This window comes from Lactuca virosa, chromosome 8 (assembly GCF_052849685.1).
Source record: "Lactuca virosa cultivar CGN04683 chromosome 8, Lactuca_virosa_CGN04683_v6, whole genome shotgun sequence".
Taxonomy (NCBI): domain Eukaryota; kingdom Viridiplantae; phylum Streptophyta; class Magnoliopsida; order Asterales; family Asteraceae; genus Lactuca; species Lactuca virosa.
The window spans coordinates 79,459,380-79,479,542 of NC_136433.1; the positions used below are offsets into that span (position 1 = coordinate 79,459,380).

The window sequence follows — 20,163 nt, forward strand, 5'->3', positions numbered from 1 at the left end:
ACTGGGAAGTTTCTAGTTTTGTTTACCAAAAGTTCTGATTTGGAAAGTATGTTTTGTACTAGAAAACTGTGCATTGACTCTGTGTCCTATGACTTGACCCATACTTGGTACCCTTATGATGACTTAAGGTATACTAAGCATATATATATATATATATATATATATATATATATATATATATATATATATATATATCTAAAATCGAATAGATAATAGATTGGGTGAATCCGTTCCAAGCCCACAACCAAACAAGGAACAGGAAGTGAAGCGGAGAGCACACAGCCTATTATCTGTCGGATCCTATTATATATATATATATATATATATATATATATATATATATATATATATATATATATATATCCTTTGGTGTATACATTAAGGAATCATAAGGTTAGCATTATGGTCCCTTTCTACTGAATGTAGCCTTCTACCAAGGCATCTAAAGTTATATATGTTTGTTTCTTGCATGAGTTGTGTAATTTCCCAAGTGAGACTATCATTTACCAAAAATATAGTTTTTTTACATTACTGTTTATTATGAGAAGATCACAATGTGAATGAAATGGGGAAATAATAAAGTACTGTAGTGTTGTATTATAGTAATTACTGCTATACTTTCTACCTTAAACCAATTGATATTTAAGGTATGATGTGACCTGGTTGTACCATACTATCGACTAATAACACAACGATGAAAGACGTCGGAAGAAATGACATTTGGCACCCGTAGACTTGCAAGTCCCACTGTACCTAACAGCAAGGTGTAGGATAGTCAATCCAGTATAGATCTATACGCAAATTCACGCTCTCCCTCTACGAGATTCTGGCTACAAATTCAGCCATGACAGGTAATGCCATGCCCCAAATGACGGTCCACATTTATGTTATTGTATATTTGTATATGTAAAGTATGTACTAGCTGTATTGTATATTCTCTCTGTCTAGTATGTATGTTCTCTTTTAGTTTCTCATAATAGTATGTTTGACTCATGTATGAACTGACTCTTTGTATGCTTCATTGTGATGGGTTTTGAGCATTCTAACACTTCCTAAGTGTACATGCAACCCTAATAACTTTGGATCTATGTTTGTCTAATAATCATGCAAAGTTGAATTCCAAGGTTATATTCCTATCTAGCATACATGGTGAACATTTTTAACTTGAATGAAAGATAGAATAACTTACCTTGTTGTTGATTATGATCCTTGAAACCTTGTGAGCCTAGCACCCCAAGTGTGATGCCTCAAATGCTTCACACAACACCAAATGCAAAGGAGTAAACTTTGAGAGAATCTTACACTTGCAAAATCGGCTCTAGCCCTCTTGTTTCTTATGTGTAGCCAATTTTGGTGGAGAATGGGTTTCTTATATAGTGTTGACACATCTAGGGTTACACCATGTAAACCCTAATGTGTCATGACTCTTCATTTCCATGACCCATGGGTTTGTAACTCCCATGGAGCATCCATGGAGCATCCATGGAGCATCCTATGGGTGGAACCCAACTTGATAATCCATGGAGCCTCTTAGCCTACTATATAAGATATGGAAGATTTACATAATCTACCCATATATTTAATTAGTTATCTTTTGATCACTTAATTAATTCTAAATTAATTCTTGATCAAACTAATTAAATAATATTATTAATATATTAGAACTTATAATATATTAATAAACCATAAGTGTTATTTCTCTCATTTTAGTTTATCCAATTGCATGGTGCCATGCAACCCAAATGGACCATGCCGGGTCGGGTCAAGTACATACCAGAAATAGTTATGGACTTAGACACCTTATCCAACAGTCTCCCACTTGGATAAGTCTAATAACTATAACTGCAATACTTCAAGAACCGATCGGCAATCGTAGCTCTTTCAAGGTCTCTCGGAACTGAGAAGATGATGATACGCCATTTAAGATAAGTGATCATATAATCCTCTGTTCTAGATATCAGCCGGACAAATACATGGAACCGTGTCTTACTTTGTGTCGAGCAGTTTGTTTCCCGATTTCCGATTTGTTTGACATAGAACTCAATTGAACACACCAACTTAGTTCTGACTGGGCCCGGTACATAGGTCAAAACAAAATCATCGAGGGGCCCAGATATCAGCTTCTAATCCAAGAAGGAACAGATAAACTTCGACTCATATGTTTGTTCTACTACTCATTGAATTATACACAATAGCACGTTTTATAACATCGAGTTACCAATGCGTTTTCGTACAATTAATGCATAACCAACTCATAAGTAACAAATCATATATCAAGGTTTGAAGACTTATATGATATTACCGTCTCACGATCACTCGAGATAAATTCCATGAAGTGATTCCAGTGAGCGTGGGTTGAGTCCAATGCTCAGAACTTATGAGCACTCATGCGTGTTGTAGCCATGTCCAACAACTTAGACCTCTGCAACCAATCATGACAGTCTTGATTCATACCTACTTCCGACATATGACCGACTGTGGAGGTTCGAATAATATGATATACCAAACATAATTATTCTGGAAGTCAAAACATGCAAAAGAAATATAGTAAACGATCGACAAGAGATAACAACACTTTACTCATAAATAAAACACCTTTTATTCATCATCTAATGTCAATTACACTTTACAAATTTCAAGGTTATCTAACTACTAAATCTAATATCATCCTTCAGCCCTATGCTCCGAGCATGCTGGAGATGCTTAACCCGAGTCAGTCCTTTCGTGAGGGGATCTGCTGGATTCTCATCCGATGATACCCTCTTTGCCACGAGGAGTCCTTCTTCTATTCGATGTCTGATGAAATGGTATTTTCTATCGATGTGTCTGGATCTCCCGTGATCCCTTGGTTCCTTGGCTAAGGCAACTGCACTTTCACTATCACAGAAAATTTCCATTGGCTCTTTAATAGCTGGTACAACTCCAAGGTCTCCAATGAAGTTCTTCAGCCATATCGCCTCCTTTGCTGCCTCGCTAGCTGCTATATACTCTGATTCGCAAGTTGAATCAGCCACTGTCTCTTGCTTGGAACTCTTCCAAGAAATTGCTCCTCCATTTAAGGTAAAGACCCAGCCTGACTGAGAGCGGAAATTATCCCTATCAGTCTGAAAGCTAGCATCACTATACCCTACAACTCTCAAGTCTTCACTCCCACCGAGGGTAAGGACCCAGTCCTTAGTCCTCCGTAGGTACTTGAGGATATTCTTTACCGCAGTCCAGTGTGCCTTGCCAGGGTTCCCCTGATACCTGCTAACCATGCTCAAAGCAAAGGCTACATCAGGTCGAGTACACGTCATAGCATACATGATCGATCCTACAGCCGAAGCATAAGGTATTCGACTCATTTCTGCTATCTCAGCCTCAGTACTAGGGCTTTGTGTCTTACTCAATCTGGCATTACTCTGGATGGGTAACTCTCCTTTCTTGGAGTCCTGCATGCCGAATCTCTTCAACACCTTATCCAAGTAAGTACTCTGACTAAGTCCAATTAGTCTTTTACTCCGGTCTCTCAAGATCCTTATCCCTAGAATATAGGCAGCTTCTCCTAGGTCCTTCATAGAGAAACACTTCCCAAGCCAGGACTTAACTTCCTGCAGAGTTGGGATGTCATTTCCTATGAGTAGTATGTCATCCACATACAATACCAAAAAGCTAACTATACTCCCACTAGCCTTGACATATACACAAGATTCATCTTCACTCATAGAAAAGCCAAATTCCTTGACTTTCTCATCAAAGCAAAGATTCCATCTGCGAGGTGCTTGCTTTAACCCATAAATGGATTTCTCAAGCTTACACACTCTATTAGGGTACTCTGTGTTGACAAAACCCTCTGGCTGACTCATGTAAACATCCTCAGCCAACTTTCCATTAAGGAAAGCGGTTTTGACATCCATTTGCCATATTTCATAGTCATGAAATGCGGCTATGGCTAACAGAACCCTAATAGACTTAATCTTGGCCACTGGAGAAAAGGTCTCATCATAATCAACTCCTGGAGTTTGTGAGAAACCCTTTGCAACCAGTCGTGCCTTATAAGTGTGTACATTACCATCCATGTCGGTCTTCTTCTTGAAGATCCATTTGCACCCTACAGTCTTACGACCTGGTACATTCTCAACCAAGTTCCAAACTTGATTGTCATACATGGACTGTATCTCGCTGTCCATTGCCTCTTTCCACTTGGCTGACTCAGGGCCTGCCATGGCTTCCGCGTAACTGTTAGGTTCATCCAGACATATCAGTGTCTCATCACTGATAAGTGTATCACCTTCCGTAGTAATATGGAATCCATAGTAATGCTCAGGTGCATTCCTAACCCTTGTGGAACGCCTCAGAGGTACAGACTTGTCAATTGGCTCAACAGAAGTTTCCTCCTCAAGTTGAGTGCTAGGGTTTGAAGTTCCTTCACCACTTGACTCTTGAATTTCTTCAAGGTCAACTTGCCTCCCACTGTCTCCTTGGCTTATGAACTCTCTCTCTCGAAAGAAAGCCCTCCTAGCTACAAAGACCACATTCTCACTAGGTCTGTAGAAGAGGTAACCAAAGGATTTCTGTGGGTAGCCGATGAAAATACACCTCTCACTTCGAGATTCGAGCTTATCAGGAGTCTCGCGTCTCACGAAAGCCTCGCAACCCCAAATCTTAATGTGGTCTAGTTTGGGTACTTTACCAGTCCACATCTCATGAGGAGTTTTGGCAACTTTCTCTGTGGGAACTAGATTAAGGATATGGGCGGCAGTCTCTAAGGCATACCCCCAAAATGAGATTGGTAGCGAAGCTCGACTCATCATGGAACGAACCATATCCAACAAGGTTCGATTACGCCTCTCAGCTACACCATTCAACTGTGGTGTCCTGGGAGGTGTCAATTGTGAGACAATCCCACATTCCCTAAGATAGTCGAGGAACTCTGAACTAAGATACTCACCACCTCGATCGGATCGAAGCATCTTAATGTTCCTACCCAATTGATTCTCGACTTCCTGTTTAAACTCTTTAAACCTCTCAAAAGTCTCTGACTTATGCTTGATTAAGTAGACATATCCATATCTACTGTAATCATCAGTAAAAGTCAAATAATAACGATTAGCATCCCTTGTGGCATGTTTGAAGGGCCCACACACATCCGTGTTTATAAGATCCAACAAACCTTCACCCCTCTCACAAGAACCTGTGAAGGGTGACTTTGTCATTTTTTCAAGTAAGCATGATTCGCAACTATCATCTGACTTTAGGTCAAATGACTCCAATACTCCATCCTTTTGGAGTTGGCCTATGCGTTTCTTGCTTATATGTCCAAGACGACAATGCCATAATGATGCTTTATCCAAGTTATTATCATTAACAGAATCAATACACAATACATTATTTCCTAAGTTATCAACCACATATACAGTTTCATACACACCATCACAAGGTAATGCTTTAAAATAAAGAACATTATTAAAGAAAGCATTAATCGAACCAACTTCATTATCAAATGAAAAGGTGAAACCTTGTTTATACAATGCATGAAAGGAAATAATATTTCTTGCCATTTCTGGCGAATAACAACATTTATTCAAATCTAAACTAAACCTACTACTTAGCGATAAAGTATAAACTCCAATCTTGGTGACAGGTAAAGCTTTCCTATTCCCCATGATTAAGTTTATTCTTCCATGCTCCACATTCTCACTTCTTCTTAGTCCCTGCAAATCAGAACAGATATGAATACCACAACCGGTATCAAGGACCCAAGAGTTAGAATGGGGTGAGTTATTAGATAAGATAGTGTAAATACCTGCATGGTTGGGTTTAACTTTCCCATCCTTCACATCTTGCTGGTACTTTGGGCAGTTCCGCTTCCAATGTGACTTTTCATGGCAATAGAAGCATTCAGCCTCTTTAGGGTCAGAAGAAGGAGTGACAAAACCTTTCTTGGTTCCACTTGAAGAAGAGCCATCAAGGGTCCTAGCCTTGGTACCCTTCGAAGAGCTCTTCCTCTTCTTCCCTCTACCTTTCCCGATTGCCAAAACCGGGGCGGAGTTTGGAGTAGGAGTGTTAACAACCGACTTACCCTTAAGACCTGTTTCTGCGGTCTTGAGGAGTCCCTGAAGTTTGCTGAGTGTGACCTCTTCCTTATTCATGTGATATGTTATGCGGAATTGATCATAGCACGATGGTAAGGAGTGCAAAATGATATCTATTGCAAGCTCCTCAGGGAAGTTCACATTAAGCTTCAGCAACCGATCCACATACCTTTGCATTTTCTGCATGTGGCTCGTGACGGATTCCCCGTCCTTCATCATGGTTGTTATGATAGAGCATATGATTTCATACCTCTCTTGTCGTGCACTTTGATGGTATCTTTCCATCAGATCTTGGTGCATTTCAAAAGGGTAGAAGTCCTCATAGGACTTTTGGAGTTCCGCTGTCATGGTGGCCAACATGATGCATGCCACTTTTGTAGCATCCCTTTCATGTGCCCGGAAGTCAGCGATCTCCTGGGGAGTTGCAGTGGTCTCATCAATCTCCTTAAGCTCCTTGTCAAGGACATATTCTTTGTCCTCGTAGCGGGTAATCATCCTGATGTTTCTGATCCATTCATTGAAGTTGGATCCATCAAAAGTGACTTTCCCACACAAGTTCATAAGGGTAAAGGAGCCATTAGGATTAGAGCCAGAAGCAGCATTGTTTGAAGACATCTGAAAGAAGAGGACAAGATTAGTTTAGATATTAAGAGAGTCCTTAATAAAACACCCAAATGTAATATTAAGGCTAGGATCCAATCACAATATATTATAACTTAGAAGAGGTATGCCGTAATCCAAGCTATAACATATTTGAAAGGTAGGTGAATGACGATTCACCAATTTCCACCATGAAAAACGAAATATAAATATTAGGTTTTTAATTGGTTCTTAGAAATTCCTAGATTCTTTTGAGATTCAATGAACTTTTCAAAGGCATGTTTCAATCTCGAGTGTACCCTCCAAGTTTTGTGACTGGGATACCGAGGATCACAAAACGAGGTGTGAAGTAACCATGCAAATCACTTGGTACACTCAATGTTTATTACTCAATCGATGTGCCAGTTAACCACACGAGCTCCACCGACCTATAATAAACTTTAAGTCACCCTTTACCTACCTTGTTAAGTCCAAGTTAGTGTGCCGGTTAACCACACGAGCTCCACTAACGACTTAAACAAAGTGTAAAGTGTAATTTCATGGATTAGCACCTTATTCACATTTTCCTAAAGTAACTAAGATTGGGAATTTAATAAAAGCATTTAGTTACTTTATAATATTCATCATACTTTTAATGAGAATTTATAAGTCCTTGTCCTACCCGTTCGGCTAACGACCCTCCACCGATCAAGGAAGCGGTGGGTGAGAGTGGACACCCATTAAGTTGCCATTTTATAGGCAACAACCTTATACCCCCCTTATAGACCGGCTTCGTGAATGAGGCGTACTAGCGGTAAGACGACTTGACGTTATACATATATATATATATATATATATATATATATATATATATATATATATATATATATATATATATATATATATATATTAGTAACTTATAATATTATAAAGTATAAGGGTTGAATTTTAACTTTTAAAATTCTAAGGGTTGGAACTAAAGTTTTAATCAAGACTTTACATGTTCCAAAACTTGAGGGCAAGTTTTGTAAACTTCCAAAACTTTTCATTTCTTATAACTTATGAATTAATTGAGTAATAAAAATGAAGACTCTTCATTTTTATAACTCTTGTGTTCTTTTAATGGCTTTAATAAAAGTGAGACTTTTGGTTTTCCATAACTTGAGGACAAGTTATGGACTCCATTAAAACACATTATGATCATGAATTAAACTACCATGAAGGTTACAAACAATTCCTATGATCATCTAATCTTCATAAGTTCAAGAACATGAATATGAACACTTTCAAGAATCAAAAAATTACACTTAAAAAAACTTGTAATTTTAATAATTGCCATTGTAAATGGATTAGCATAAACATTACACCATCTAAAACAAGCTTTAAAACATCAAAACAGTTTAGGGTAATGTTTCTAGTCCATTTCCAGCAACAAATGTGCAAACTTTCATACGAGCAGAAAACAGAAAAACGATTTTTTTTCAAGCTGTTTGCACACAAAAAAAAAACAACAAACAAACCTGGCTCTGATACCACTGATGGGTTTTGAGCATTCTAACACTTCCTAAGTGTACATGCAACCCTAATAACCTTGGATCTATGTTTATCTAATAATCATGCAAAGTTGAATTCCAAGGTTATATTCCTATCTAGCATACATGGGGAACATTTTTAACTTGAATGAAAGATAGAATAACTTACCTTGTTGTTGATTATGATCCTTGAAACCTTGTGAGCCTAGCACCCCAAGTGTGATGCCTCAAATGCTTCATACAACACCAAATGCAAAGGAGTAAACTTTGAGAGAATCTTACACTTGCAAAATCGGCTCTAGCCCTCTTGTTTCTTATGTGTAGCCAATTTTGGTGGAGAATGGGTTTCTTATATAGTGTTGACACATCTAGGGTTACACCATGTAAACCCTAATGTGTCATGACTCTTCATTTCCATGACCCATGAGTTTGTAACTCCCATGGAGCATCCATGGAGCATCCTATGGGTGGAACCCAACTTGATAATCCATGGAGCCTCTTAGCCCACTATATAAGATATGGAAGATTTACATAATCTACCCATATATTTAATTAGTTATCTTTTGATCACTTAATTAATTCTAAATTAATTCTTGATCAAACTAATTAAATAATATTATTAATATATTAGAACTTATAATATATTAATAAACCATAAGTGTTATTTCTCTCATTTTAGTTTATCCAATTGCATGGTGCCATGCAACCCAAATGGACCATGCCGGGTCGGGTCAAGTACATACCAGAAATAGTTATGGACTTAGACACCTTATCCAACACATTGTACTAGAAGTAATGAATAGTATCTTCCTAAACTACACCTATTATAGTTTACTAACATTTTACTTGAACTGTTATTGAAAAGACTCATTTTACTACTAAGTTATGCTTGAACTTTGAAAACGGAGTTTGATTAAACTATAAAGTAACATAACTTTAAAAGAGTTTTTGAAATGTTTTGATCACTTATAAAAGACATAAGCAACATTTTGAAAGATGTTTATAACAAACAATTACACAATTATCATTGTGTTCAACTTGTATTCCCCCCCTTAAAAGCATTTAAAACAGTTAAAAGATTAATTACGGGGTATGAACTCACCTGATGTGGGTGATTCAACGAATACGCGTGTAAGGATGAGAAGTTCCACGAACAAAGTCCTGAGATTTAACGAATCCTAAATGACATATAATGGCATATATCGACATAAATATAGTGTTTAGAAGCAACCAAATGCAAGGAAACACCTTACGGGACTAGGAAACACTTTGTCCAAGTGTTGGAATCACATGTGATTCACTAAATGGGAGTGTACGGCCATATTGATGGGTGTGCGGCCATGGGTGTGCGGCCAGGGAGTGTGCGGCCGCACACTCATGGTAAAGAGTGCACAAAACGTTTTCCAAATGGTAGGGAGGCTTGTAGGACTGATGCTCATCAAGTGTTGAAGCTAGAAAGGCACTTTGGAGGCCCTTAAGCACTAACCAAAGGGGTGTACGGCCACATGGAGTGTGTGCGGCCGCACACTCCTTGATGAACATGGTTTGGACGTTTTCTAAGGCTCATATCTAGTAAATAACAAGCTTAGGGGATGGTACTTACAATATGGAAGCCTTTAGGGGTGTTTGAAGGGTGTTTTGAGGGTTTTTTAGGGGTGTACGGCCACATGAGTGTGTGCGGCCGCACACACCATAAGATTACGAGTTCTGGGCATTTCTAAGGACTTAAAAAAGTGTTCTTAACAAGATTCTAGCATTGGGAAGAAGTACTTACGATCCGGAAGCTCGAGAAGGCTCAAAATCACCAAGAACAAGTGTGTGTTCTTGTTGTTCTTGGTGTAACTTGAAGATATATACAATATATGATTTCAAATGGATGAAATCAAAGGATGTAACTAGCTTATGAAAATTAACAACAAATCGGGGGAAGAACACTTACAAACTCGAAGATCTAAGCTGAAAATCGGATGGTAGTTGAGAGCAAAATCGAGTTCTAGGCTTGGGAGGGTGAAAAGGGATGAAAGAAGGCTAAGCTCCACCTTTATGTACGAGAGTGTGCTGCCAGGAGAGGGGTGTGCGGCCGCATACCCAATGTGCGGCCGTACACTCCTGATGTTGGAGTGTAAGGCCCGGTAATCATAACTCAACTTACATGTGGTTTAGCGAGAAACCGGGCTCCGCGCGGGCAGAACTTTTGAGATGAAACGTATTCTTCTCGGGGATTTTTAGGGCTCTGCATTTCGGTACTAACACCTAGGAGGTGCTAGAAAAAAAAGCTTAGGGGCTTTGGGGGTGTTTGGGAGAGAGTTGGTTGAGAAAGTGTGAGATTTTGAGTGAAAACGAGCTCTATTTATAGGCTGGAGGAAGTGTGTACATTGGGTGTACTCGAACACTAAGTTAGGCGTACTTCGGGCTACGCTGGGCATACTCCGTCTAGGTTTCGCGATCTCGTTCCAAGCCGTGGGGAAGAAGTCGTGGCCTAGATCTTGTCACGTGTCACTCGCTGGTTAATCCGAAAATTAATTATCTTCTAAAATCCGTAACTTTCGCATACAAGCTCCGGTTTTGATGTTCTTTATATCCACACGTAGGTATCGACTTTTTCTACAAATTTTGTTTAGACTCTGTCGGCTAATTTTGATTTATTTTTAAAATTATATTTTAACAGGCTTAGATAGTTAAAGTCCGTTTAAAATTCATAACTTTGTCCTGCGATGTCCGTTTTTGACTGTCTTTATATCGTTGAGCTCCTATTAACTATATCTTTAATTCTCATTTAGTTTGTGTCGGCAAATATGTGATCGATCTAAAATTCGATTTCCGGCTTGTATACTGCTACGCTGAATCTTAGAAAAATCATAATTTCCTCTAACAAAGTCAGATTTGGACGTTCTCTATATGCACGCTCTCGGTTAAACATCTACTACGACTTTCATTTAGATCACTTAGGATAAAAGTATTTCGTCAAAAATTTACTTTTTACGATACACGGAGCCGTGCCGGTTTAATCGCGAAACTTCAACGGGTCATAACTTCTCCGTTAATAGTCGGATTTTAGTGTTCTTTATATGTACGGAATCCTTGTGATATATACTATAACTTTGGTTAAGATTATTTATTCTAAATAATCTTCTATCAAAAATTCATTTTAATGCTTATTATCTTTGAATTGACTAGCCCGAATCTGCATGCGTTACAGTTATCTCCTCTTTAGGATGATTACGTCCCGGAATCATAAAAAAAAACAGTGTTTGCATAATGTCTCCACATTTTATCTTTTCATCCTAGGTAATAACCGCAACTCTTTTGTCCTTTCAAATGAGTATCTATCTTTTGGACTTCTTGACTGCTGGCGGAGCTCAATCTTGCATCTGCTCTTCGTACTATGTTGGAATTTTGATCGTAACCTTCACATTACCAACTTGATCCTTGGTGGAGACTCATGCTCCTTCTTAAACATACTTAACTTATGATAAGTTCTTTACTTCAATTACCGTAACAGGTCGATGGGTCATGTTCTAATGACCTCTCGTCGTATGATACAATGCTTAGACTCAGGTCTATTAGAGCCAAATTCCAGAATGGTAGATACCTTCCTTCATGTTCTAATGTGATATAATCATATTCTAGCATGTAGCACTTCTAGTTACAAGCTTCTTACTTTTACGGTGATTGCGATACTTCTATTGTTCGCTTTGATTATCTTTCACTTCAATCTTATGGCATAGGTCAGATGCTACATAGAACTTGGTTCTCTTAAGCACATACAATACTTATCTTAGCCGGAATCAATTTGATATGACCACTAGGGTTGGAATAATAGTCATCTTCTTAGTCATTACCGAAACGATGGTAACGATAGACATGAACAAAACTGAATCAATTACTAGCGCCTTGGTAACCTTGTGACTTTCGCTGATCCAAGTAGGAGTCATGTGCTTCTGGTAGTATATGACTCTACTACCTTTCACACCTTATACTCGTCCCAAGTATTGTCTCGTAGTTCTCCAAGTCACCACACAAGAAAAATCATATAGCAACTTAACACATCAGATAACATAACCAATGATTATCTTATTTCTTGAAACGATTACATAGATATTCAAGTTCACCCTACACTAGGCCTCTTATATTAGGCTACACCACAGGATACCATCTATATGGCTACTTTATATATCGTTCTTCGGATATATAGATCCTTACTCCTGATCCCTCACATTGTTACCTGCTTCATCAAGAATCGTCTAGAATGCTCTTGCCTTTTGCTTTGGCGGTACATTTAGCTTTGTAGCTCCTTCCTCTTTGGGTATTCTTGGTTGGAGTGTCCTTCTTCACCACACTTAAAGCAGACTTCTCTCTTGGTAGTGCATTCGTTGGCATAGTAACCAGTCTTCCCATATTTGAAGCACGCCGCCTCGTTAGAGCACCTCCAAATGTGTTTCCTTCTGCACTTGTCACACCACTTTTCTTCATTGCTATCCCTATACCTCTTGTTGTTGGGGTCAGACTTAGGGAACCTAATTTTCTTTTCGGATCTTGAAGGCCCCTCAAACTTCCTCTTCTCCTCTACCTCAACTCTTTCAAGTCCGTTTTTCCTAAGTTGGGTCTCCACATTCTTGGCTACTCTAACGGCTGTCTTCAAAGTAGTTGCCATTTTTACTGTTGCACCAATGTCCTCTGGCAATCCGTTATCAAACCTATCTATCTTGGAGAGTTCAGTACGCACCAAGTAGGGAAATAGCTTCATCTTCTTGATGAATGCGGTGGCATACTCATCAACACTCATCTTCCCTTTCATCAAGTTCTGAAACTCATTGTTTAGGTCTATCAGATCTATCTCTGAGCAGTATTGCATTTTCAACTGACCATGAATGCTTCCCAAGACATCCTCGGGGCTTCTCCCCGTGGCATTGTATCTAACAACAACTTCCATTAACTTAAAACTCCGTTCTTAAATTGTCTGACTGTAAAGACGGTTTTCTGCTTGTTGTTGCAATTGCAACTTTTACATACCATCTCCATCTCGAAGATCCACTCCATGATCTCTACTAGCTCCGGGTTTCCAGAATGACTTGGTGGCTTGGCACCCAAACAGTTCTTATACATACGCCCATCCCTGTCAATCCCTCTGTCCAGGTTGTTCCTCCTTACCACTCGGGGTTCAGCTTGACTCACCGTACGACTGTAATTTCCCTTCTCCGATAGTTCTTCATTCAGTTCGAGTTGCACAACAGGCACATTAGGATCATCCCTATTATTAAGCAAAATTTATCTCATCTCCCCCCTTTGTTCGGCCATCATAGCCCAAATCATTGCTTGGACTCCTGCCATCGTGATTGGCTCGGGTGCTGCTGCTACCTCTGGTGCACGCTCAATGACTCGTGGCTCAGGCTGCTGATTACCGTTTCCAAATCGAGTTCGAGTTCTCACCATTTCGATCTATATGCCAAATCAGAAGTTCGGAGTACAGTGAAGAGAATTAAGACAGGAAAGCTTTATTTACGATAGACGTATAAATCTCCTTATCACTCTGAAAAGTTACATGCCAGTTTTAATATCGTAATAAAACGTTTAGAAATCTAAACACATAAAGTTTCCAGATCCGGTCGGCAATAGGCCATAAATCCGATCAAATGATAGCATCATAAAGCATATAAGGCATTTTATAGCATAAATCAATTGGCACATAAAAGCAATTTAGGCATCTTCCCTAAATAAGCTAGTGCTCATGTCTATTCAGGCATACTTCCTAAATATAGTAGACACTCATCTCACAATCATCGCTTCGTATTCTAGGTTTAAGTCTAGAAAATTGCTAAATTTCATAGTTCGCTTAAACTAATTCTCTGATACCAACTATGACATCCCCAATTTCATGGCCAGAAAAGACCGATATGTTTGTGCTTATTTAAAAATTAGAGTATCCTTTTTGAAGAATAATATTGCGGAATTTGTTCCCAGAAAACATGATAATGATATTATCAAAGCATTTCCGAAGAAATGTATTTTGTTTATATTAAAACATTGGGATGTCATCATCAATACAAAAACATAAGCATAACGAAATATTACATGCCTTACAGTAATTTAAACTAGTGACTTTATACTCCTTGAATCTCTCAGTAGAATGTATCTTTAACATCGCTACCTGTGATACAATAAACTGAGTGGGTTAGGTTGGGAAACCTGGTGAGTACATAGGGATTTCAATCCCACAATGTTATAACACACACGCACACGCACACACACACACACACATATATATATATATATATATATATATATATATATATATATATATATATATATTAAAACTCACAATATACAATTTCACCTCATATAATCAATTTTACCGCACCCCGTTGATCCTCACAACGACATGATCCATACTCTCGGATCTAAAATAAACGGATTTACCTAATCCATACTCCTAGATTAGGTATGTCTAATGCATGTTCTCGGATCAATGAGAAATGACTATGCTCACTCCATACTCTCGGACTAGGGACGAATGACTATGTCTAATCCATGCTCTCGGATCAATGGCAAATTTTAAAGTTCTACCATCCGTGTATATCTTATCCGTACTCATAAGAAGATACTACCCGATATTCATCTTAGGTTTATTCTATATCCTAAATCATCATATATTATCGGATATGCTCTTAACACATATTTCAGGGAATTATCAAATATCTCACACATAAACTTATATTTAATACTTTAATTAATAATTGTATTAAAATCATGTTCATGAAAGGGACTATGCACTCACATGTTAAAGTGATGACTCAAAATTCGGGCAGTGCTTCGCTTATAGCAATTGTCTTTTCCTTTGACGAAACCTAGTATCATTATCACTAAGTTTTAGTCTAATATTTATTGCGACTAATTATTAGTGGAAGTTCATCATTAACTCAAAGTCTACTTCAAGGTCTATCGAGTAAGGATCAACCAGTCTGGACAGTTGGGAGGCAGGACCATTTCGGCATATAGCCTTTCTGAAATCCAACAACCAAGCCAACGTGACCATTCTAGACACCTCTCCCATAAGTAGATTAATCAGTATAACGACTTTGAATCACTTATAAATCCTTTTTATATGTTCATAATAATGATAATGAACTTAAACATAAGTTATACTTAAAGTATGGTAAGCATAACTCAACTTACAGGTGGTTTAACGAGAAACTAGGCTCTGCGTGGGCAGAACTTCTGAGCCAAAATCTCTTCTTCCCGGTGATTTTCGGCGCTCCGGGCTTCTCTACTAACACCTAGGAGATGCTAGAGAAAAGTGTAGCGGATTTGGGGGTGTTTGGGAGAGAATTGGTTGAGAAGGTGTGAGATTTTGAGTGAAAAACGAGCTCTATTTATAGGCTGGAGGAACTGCGTACGCGGGGCGTACTAGAACACTACATTGGGAGTACTTCGAGCTACGCTGGGCGTTCTCCGTCCAGGTTTTCGCGATCTCGTTCCAAGTCGCGGGGAAGAACTTGTGGCCTAGATCTTACCACATGTCACTCGCTGGTTAATCCGAAAATTAATTATCTTCTAAAATCTGTAACTTTCGCATACGAGCTCCATTTTGACGATATTTAAATCCATGTGTAGGTATCGACGAGATATACAACTTTCGTGTAGACTCCATGGGCTTAATTTGTGACAACCCGAAATCTTTATCTGTAAATCAAACTCAATCAATAAAAGTCATAATTGTTTCTGCTATCGCTTTATTGTGTTTAGGGTCAGTTTGAGAGTCTTTAGGACTAATACACTTAAGGGTTGGATGTTGAGAAGTGTTAGCTTGGGATTAGAGGAATGCAATCGAACCCAAAAACCCTTCAAAGGGTGTTTACGGCCGCAAACTAGGTTCACGTCCGTGAACCCATGTTGGGTCGTGAACCCCTCCCCATATATATATATATATATATATATATATATATATATATATATATATATATATATATATATATATATATATATATATATATATTCCTTCATTTATCCTCATTTCTTCCTTCCATGGCCGAAAACTCCTCAAGACTCATCCAACAAAAGCTCATTTCCACCCCACAAACGTAAGTAATCCATCCCTTTTCACTTGTTATTCATATTCTCCATGTAGAATGCTTCATATTCATCCATTGATTCATCACTTTCATCACCATCTTCATGACCTTCAAGTGTTCACGGCCGTGAACCCTTCATAGACGGGCCGTAAACCCTTCAAGTGTTCATGTGTTCATGGGCCGTGAACACATTTTGGGCCGTGAACCCTTCATGTGTTCATGGGCCGTGAACACATCTTGGGGTGTGAACCCATGGTGGTTTGGCCGTGAACTCCTTCTTGTCCCTCATTCTTGGTTCTAACACTTCATTGCAAGTGTTTCCTACATCCTAAGGGTGTTTCCTATGCTTGTTAGTGGTTTTAGACACTAATTGTAGGTCTATACATGTTAATATGTACTTAATAGGACCGTACTGTGCTCGGGACTTCACTTAGCATACCAAGCATCTTGTCCTTGTTATTCATCCAAGTCACTCACAATCAGGTGGGTTCATACTCCTATTTCTTCACTGTTTTAACGTTTTCAGGGGGGAATACAAGCCAAACATCATTGATCTTGTAAAATTTTACAAAAAGGATTTCAATACACTTAGAATTGATGCAACCTTACAAGTTTCCATACTTTTATAAAATAACTAGATACTTTACCCCTTTTGTATTATGCAGAGCATAAGGGAAGTTTTCAACATAATCATAGAGTTTTCAGTTAAAAGATGAATGGAATACATTAACGAACATATAAACTATAATAGGTATAGTTTATGGAACAATTGTCTTATCAATGTACAAACATAGATTCGATGTGATCAAACATATAAGCTATATAAAGAATAGTTTATTAGACATATAATCAACTAGTTAAATTCAAAGGATTCATTTTATTCTACACTTAATCGTTAGCATAGCATTTTATGAGTGAGCATTCTTCGCGTACTTACTTAAGTACTAACAAAAGTCCTGAGATTATAACCAGAGTCTCCTTGCGGGATAAGTGAGTTTGTGTATAGATCTATATGGGATTGACAATCCCGCACCATAACTATTAGCTACAGTTAGGCCGACAGGCCTGGGTGACAAAGTCATTTCGATTCCGACACCTGAAGAACGTCGTTCAGGCAATTCAATGGTCAAGTATGGTTATAACAACTCATAAATTTGGTACTAAGAATATATGATTAATGTATGAATGGTAATAACTTCAATTAGTTTTATTATAAAGTAATAGAACTACTATACATATTAGAGTTTTTCCGAACTTACTATACATACTGGTGATAGCCAGGGTTTTTCAAGTAAAAGGGGATTTCCCATTCAAAACAACAATGCACAACACATTCAATGGTAACTAGACATATGAACTAATACATTATGAGATTCAGTAACAAAAATATACACATGTTAGAAAATAATGGATTTTCTTGGAAACATACAAATATTTTCATTGATTCATTAACAGATTTTCCTTACAAAAACATGCTTATGAACTCACCAGCTTTATGCTGATACTCTTTCAAAACTGCTTGTATTCTCAGTAAATCAGTAGACAGGTACAACACACAGATTTTGAGAAGACGGAGCGTATATAGTCACGTCTTTTACTTTTTTTATACTTTTGATGTATATAAATATGAATCAAACAGGTGTAAATGTTTTACTTAATCAATGTAACGGTTGTGTTTACTTTGATTACTATGATGCAACTGTTGTGATACTATACATGACGTCCTCCACCCCCGAATGTTTCCGCCATTTCGGTTTGAGGGTGTAACAGATTGGTATCAGAGCTCTTTTTTATAGTGAACTAAGTATACCGAACCTTACATGGTATACAACTATAAACACTAAAGGGGCCGAAGTGCTCTGAAACTAAAAGTATACTTTAAAAATACAAGTATTTTTACAAGAAGTATACACGTATACATACATATAAGAAGCTATAACAAGAACTACATAAACGTATTTAGGGCGAGTTGGACACTACGGTTTAACCTAGATAGTTATGTAATCATATGTGGGGCCAATATAACCTGATCAACTATATTTGTCCGAGATATGACCAACATGTGTTTGGGATTGACTGTGGTGTGCGACAAGTCTAAAACTCACCAAATTCTATACTAACGAAAATACATAGTTAAATCACTATAGGAGTATTTTATGATTCTATAACACTGCATATGTAGTACTAACCCTCACAAATGAAAGACTTGCAATTCCTTGTTTATGATAGTAAACCTTTATTGTAGATCCCTGTTATCGCAGTAGGGTTTAGATATATCTTGCTCGAAAATATCCAATTCATGATCAGCATAGAATACTTATCGTCATTTTCCCTTGTATATTTTAGAGAAAGATGCCTCCCAGGAAGAGACCCAACAAACAGAACAATAATCCTCCGCCGCCGCCACCTCCTCAGTTCGATCCCGTCATGTTCCAGGCAGCAGTTACAGCCGCTGTGGCTACTGCAATGTCTCAAATGAATTCGGGTGGCGCTGGCGGATCAGGAGGTGGACCCGATCCCCGTAACCTTGAAGGTGGTCAGGGACACCAAAAGGAGTGTTCCTACAAAGATTTCATGAATGCAAAGCCCAAGTCTTTCGACGACAATGGAGGAGTCATTGCCCTGACCCGGTGGTTCGAGAAGATTGAATCAATTTTCGAAATTTGTGCTTGTTCTGAGGCCAATAAAGTGAAGTTTGTTGCCTGCACCTTCACTAATAGAGCATTGACTTGGTGGAATAGCCGGGTCAAATCCCTAACTCTACCAGTGGCAAATGCAATGGGTTGGGAGAGTTTAAAGGAACTCATGCTTGCTGAGTACTGCCCAAGAGGCCAGATGCAGAAGTTGGAGCACGAGCTCTGGAACCTAAAAATGAAGGGTTCCGACATTGCCACCTATACAGCTAGATTCTACGATCTGACTCTTCTCTGTCCGGGAATGGTCACCCCGGAAAGCAAGAAAATAGAAAGATACATTTGGGGATTGACACCCCCAACTCAAGGGAATGTTTTGGCTACTAAACCTTCCACTTTCGACAGCGCCAAGGGTTTAGCACAAACTCTTATAGATCACAGGGTTGATCTCGATGCAGTAACAGCCGTTCCTAAACCATCAAAGGAGAGTGGTGGGAAGAAGAAATTCTGGAACAAGCGTAAGGGCCAGTCTTCGCAGGAGCCCTCCAAGAAACAACAAGTAGTGGCTGTTCATGTTGCTACTACTCATGCTGCTGTTCCCACTACTCCAACAACTCCCAACCATTATGTTGGAAACCTGCCTTTGTGCAAAAAATGCAACTTCCATCATTTGGGAGTTTTTAAAGAGATACAATGCGACAAATGTGGCAGAAAGGGGCACACGGCTCGATTTTGCAAGACACCAGCTCAACCGACCAATCAAGCTTCTGGAGCGGGAGTTAGTCAAGCCTGTTATGGATGTGGGGAGGTTGGGCACTTCAAGAGAAATTGCCCCAAGGCAACAACAGGGGGTAACACAGGGAAGGTGCTAGCGATGGGCCAAGAGGAGGCGGTTGCTGATCCCACTGTTGTTACGGGTACGTTCCTCCTCGGCAATTCTTATGCATGCATTCTTTTTGATTCTGGTACGGAGAGAAGTTTTGTTAGTCATGCATTTAAACATCTACTCAAACATAAATCCCAACCTCTAACCGAAACATTCACCGTCGAGATGGCTAACGGAAAGAAAGAGAGTACTAACAACGTATTCATGGGCTGTACCCTTACCTTAAACGATCATTCTTTTCCAATTAACCTCATGCCAGTTTCCATAAAAAGCTTCGATGTCATCATTGGCATGGATTGGTTGAGCCCCAATCGTGCTGATATTCTTTGTTACGAAACCGACTCAATTTGCCATCCGATGAAGCCCTTATTATATATGGCGATAAACTCA

At 38.7% G+C, this 20,163-nt stretch overlaps 1 protein-coding gene across 1 annotated transcript in view; it reads left to right on the forward strand.

The window, feature by feature from the left end:
• LOC145130532 (DNA repair protein recA homolog 2, mitochondrial-like) overlaps positions 1-20,163 on the forward strand; it is a 66,288-nt gene that overhangs the window by 35,283 nt on the left and 10,842 nt on the right. The gene's annotated exons all lie outside the window — the stretch shown is intronic.